Here is a 5,343-nt window from a genome sequence, read left to right as displayed (position 1 = left end):
GAGAGAGAGAGGGGGGTTGAAGGAATGCGAGACGGGAAATGCAGTGGAGAAAGACAGACAATAATCACTTATAAATAAAAATTTGATTTAAAAGTTTTCCTCTCTAAAATGGTACAGAGCATTACTTACCATACTAAAGATAGAAGCAGACAGGCACACTGACACAAACGGAACAGAAGATTTGTCTGGGCGTATCCCATCCTTTCAGACAGACATATCCTGGCAGTAGAGTGGACTGACTGAGGCACACAGGGTCGCGGCTCAATAAACACAGGCCAGACTAAACTGTCAAACTAGAAAGGGTAATTTTCTTGAAGAAGAATTGTGTGCTCGGGTAAAACTATAGACATCCTGATATAAATGTGGGATGTGGATGTCTCTTTAGTACGGAGCAGCAACATCTCCCTCATAATAACCAGCCTGGTTATTTTCATTACCGAAAACTACTGTTGGTATTAAAACAGCCGACACACACACACACATCCCTAGGTTATGGAGAAGGTATAGAGGAATTATTTCTGCTTTTCCTCTTCTCTCTGCCTGCCTTTCGTGGTGGGCAGGCCTCCCCCTTCTCTCTCAGTCTCTCTCTCTCTCTGTCTCTCTCCCTCTCCCTCTCTCCTCCACTCATTAGAAGGCAACTTCAAATGACTTAAGCCCCGGTAGGTCGTCAGCGTAAAGTCACAGTGTTGACAGGTACAGTAAGGTCTTAAGGCTTCAAGAGCAACATAGCTATTCTCTCTGACAAAACCTCCCACAGGGGGACTGCTCTGATGGCACTAGAATGAGGGGCGGAGATGGAGAGAACGAAAGGAGGGATGGTGCGAGGGATTGAGCAGACGGAGATAAGGAGGTGTGGGAGGATGGTGTCGGTGTCAGACACCTAGAGGGAAGGCCAGGGATAAGGGGGAAGAGGGTGAAGGAAGAAAGAAACAAAGGAGGGAGACGTGGCTGTAGTTAATTATGGTAAAAGAACAAGTTTGTCTCTGTGGAGCGTGTTTGAATGAGGGTGTCATGGCGAATCAGAGGAGTCCCCAGACTTCTGTGGTAATTATTAACATTATAATTCACCACTCTTGTCCTTGTCCAATTGATTGGCATGCCTGTTTCATGGGTATTTCCAAAAGCAGTAGTGGTATCACTCCCTATTCCTTGTGTGTGTGTGTGTGTGTGTGTGTGTGTGTGTGCGCGTGTGCGTGCGTGTGTGTGCGTGCGTGTGTGTGCGTGCGTGCCTCTGTCTCTCTCTCCCTCTCTCGCGTTCTCTCTGACAGTTTCAGAAGCATGTCAAATGACGGCAAGACGACTCAACATTTTATTGAGAGAATTCCTGAAATGTGGAGAGCGTTATCGTTGCCATTTGACCCGTTGCATTGAGGGCTGATCAGATGTGACTATTGAACACAACTCATTCACGCGACCTACCCACCTCTCACACTGTCCAATGAATAACATACAGTGGTACAGTAGGCACAAGGAAATGACTCAATTTCAAACGTCGAAACGTTTCATTGTGCCCGTGTCATTGTATGAGTGTAATTATATTACAAAAAGCATCATCCGATTGTTTAGAAATAAAGACACATCGGAAAACAAAGAACCAGATCAATTGATCTCCTCTTCTACTTACACCCACTGAGACAATTGTGTGTCTGGCCAAAAGACCCTGGTCAAAAGTTAAGCACTATGGAGGGAAGAGGGCGCCATTTGGGACAGAGCCAATTACAGAGACACATTCCTTTATTTTCCCAAATCGAACCTCGCACTGTTCGGCCGCAAACAAGGAAAAAGAGAGGAGAACCAACGTCTAACACGATTCCCGCCGCAACCAACTTACAAAGCACAGTTCGAGTCAGTCAAACTTCACATTTTTACCACATCCTGTTTCTTCTTTCTCTTAGGGGGAGGGGCAGGGGGGGGTCTTTTCGTGAAAAAGAAGAGAAAGTATGTCTGCGTAGAAGTAAAGGAATGAAGGGAGCTAGGCGCATGTAGCAGGGGAGAGGTGCGTGCCGGCGTCTTTTTCATATTCAGATTCGCCTGCCTACACACAGCATTATGACACATTTGGATGATCGCATTGTGGGATTAGCAGGCAGCCTTGTCATTTCCAACAACAATACGGCGATTTAGGGATGCTATTTCTCACACGGTGCCTCGCATTAACGCCGGGCCCAAAGATTTACATAAATCTTTGTCTTAAGATGAAAGAAAGAAGGTCTGAGACAATGAAGTTAAGCTTTAGAAATGGGGAAAGAGGAAGGAGGAAAGTGTTGGGGCGGTGGGGGTGGTGGAGGAGGTGGCGTGGGGGTGGGGGGAGGGGGTAGAAGAGAAGGGGGAGGCGAATTGGGACGCTAAGAGAAGAGATGAAGGGGCGAGGGAGGGGAAGAGGAAAATAAAGTTTTATTCATTCTAAATCACCCAGTGTTGTGTTGATGCAAATATGCCCCCCCCCTACTCTGTTTTTGGCATCATGTAGTAAAAACGAAAAGAAAAAAGCAATAGACGTGCCGAAAAGGGAGGGAGGAGGAAGGTGGGATAAGAATAAGCATTAGCATGTCTGTAAGAGAAAAGAGAGAAGCGGAGAGGCGAAAGTGTTCAGCGGCGTTCTATTCAGTGTTGGGTGATTTAGTTGTGCGTCTCTGACTGCGTCTCACAGTGAAAGGCGTAGCATCCCTCTCCGTTCTCTCCCTGCTCTAATCTTATCGCCTGTAGCAGTCATTCTCCAAACTGACCTAGATGGTTGCGCCTCCTCTCTCCCCCCACATCCTCTCCCCTGCGCCTCCCTCCCCTCCTCTCCCCTACCCCCTCCCCTCCGTTTGATTGGATTCCTCCTCCTCCTCCATTTTCTGATTGTGAATCTGCTTACATTAAAGTCAGCAGATTGGATCAGAATCTGACCACTGAAGGCGATTCTCTTTTTAAATAGAGAGGAGGTTAGAGTAAAAAGGAGATTATAGGCAGAGAGAGAGAGAGAGAGAGAGAGAGAGAGAGAGAGAGAGAGAGAGAGAGAGAGAGAGAGAGAGAGAGAGAGAGAGAGAGAGAGAGAGAGAGAGAGAGAGAGAGAGAGAGAGAGAGAGAGTATCAGCGTCATTATCTCCCAGCTTCCTGTGGATTCGCTTTAGTCTTCTCTCATACTTCATTTTATTACAGTATATCATTACACTCAGTAAAAAGGCGCTATCTAGAACGTTAAAGGGTTTTTCGTCTCTTTTTAGTCTCTTTTCGTCTCTTTTTAGTCTCTTTATGTTTCCAGGTAGAAAGAACCCCTTTGGGTTCCATGTACAACCCTTTTCACAGGTAGTTCTATATGGAACCAAAAGGGTTCTACCTAGAACCAAAAAGGGTTCTACCTGGAACCAAAAAGGGTTATCCTATGGGGACAGCCGAATAACCCTCTTGGAACCCTTTTTTCTATGAGTGTAGACAAATGACCTGGTTGTGGATGTCCATCGCCGTCGCTCACTTCCTCCCTTCATGATTATCTTTGCTCTTTGTTTACACTTTCAAAAAGAGGCTACGGTCAATTTGACAACACGTGCTGTAATTGAAGCTATTTAGCCTCTTGAATTTTGTGTTTTTGTACATTTGACAAATAATTGTATAACCACTCTGTGTCCATTTCAAATGGAACTCCTCTCATAAACCATCTGCTATTTGTTTTCATGTCTTACGTCTCCAACTTTCTTCCACAGGGACCCCCTGCCAGGGCAAAACAGCGACCTAGTGACGGACAACCATCACCAAAAAAATGTAGACTAGTAAGGAGAAAGTAAATTGTGATAAAAAAATGTAAAAAACTATTTTACTGCAATTCTACACACTTTGCCATGACTTCGTATGATATCTGAGTCAGAGGGACTAACAAAATCAATGGGGCCCCCCTGGAGGTCAGAGCCCCTGGGCACGTGCCCTGTGTGCCCGGTCAGTATGCTAATTCAGCCATGATTACTACAAGGTTTAGATTGCTAGGTAAGTAAGTCTATCCAGCTGTCTAAAACATGTTCGCCAACATGGGCTAACTGAGTGACTGTCAGTGTCTGACATAACAATAGGAAAACATGATTCATTTTTGGGGGGTCTCGGGCTCCCTAGCGGCCGCAAGGCCTTAAGCATTATGTCGCATATTGACTGCTAGCGGATGCTTTTCAAAAGCCTATGACAGATACTCCAGAAAGTGTCATTAGCTCCAGTGAGTGTAATTTGCTTTAGGAGTTAAAAAAAGAGAGTTGACATCATAAGAAAGAAGATAATCTCCTCTTTTCTACTACAGGTATGGATCTTAAAATGAGTTTATTCTGTTCTTACTAAAAATATTCATAAAAACAGAGATTTTTTTTTTTACAATTTGAAAATCCCTGTCTTAAGTTATTAAAATGTAATAACTATATTTAATAATGTGATAACTACAATATTAGGTAACCATATGCTATTTTTTTTTTACTGTGTGAAGATAAACCTATCCAATGCAGAGCAAATAGTTAGTGTGAAGTGAGTTTGGTCTAGTGTCCCAAAACACACCATATTCCCTTACAGTGCACTACTTTTAACCAGGGGCCATAGGGCTCTGGTCAAGAGCAGTACAGTATGTAGGGAGTAGGGTTCCATTTGGGACGCATCCTATGTATCTGTATGCAGCAGAGGCAGTCTAGGCCGCAGCCAGCTCACTGTATCTGGCCCCTGTATCAGCCATGCTGGCTGTCCTGTAGCAGATGCATACACAGTAGCAGGCTGGAGCAGGGTCCATATGTCCAGCATATGCCTGGATGGACTCCTGCTGGTTACTACTACAGAGACATATAACGCAACAGCCATGGCAACTCTATAGTGACTCGACTTCCTATAGAACACTCCTTATTTATTGCCCCCCCCTTTTCTTACTCTGACACCATTATCCCCCTCTCTTTCTCCTTCTTTCCCTAATTCCCTCTCTTTGCTACCCTTTTCTTACTCACTCCTTTCTCTATCTCACTCACTTTCACTATCCTTTACCTCACCCCTCCCCCCTGTCTTCCACCCCCTACTCCCCAACCCTCCATGCCACCCGTTCTCCCCTCCCCTCCCCCTCTCCCTCCATCCTTCCCTCACTATAGGCTGTGCGACAGGCGGCGGGTTCCCCGTCGGTAGTAATAAAATAAACAAATGACAGTGGGACTGACGTCCCACCTTGAAACAGAGGAAGAGGTTATTTACATATATGGGAATTTATAATCTGCACACGCTAGATCACTCAGCCACGACAGGTCCTACCAACACAAAGGCGATGTGAGATATCAGGGAGGGAGAGAGGGGTCACGGGAAGAGGTGAGATGGAAGGGAAAGGAAAGGGGATACCTAGTCAGTTGCACAACT

This window comes from Oncorhynchus tshawytscha, linkage group LG11 (assembly GCF_018296145.1).
Source record: "Oncorhynchus tshawytscha isolate Ot180627B linkage group LG11, Otsh_v2.0, whole genome shotgun sequence".
Taxonomy (NCBI): Eukaryota; Metazoa; Chordata; class Actinopteri; order Salmoniformes; family Salmonidae; genus Oncorhynchus; species Oncorhynchus tshawytscha.
The sequence above is the reverse complement of the archived record's forward strand: the minus strand, read 5'-3'. Positions refer to the sequence as shown.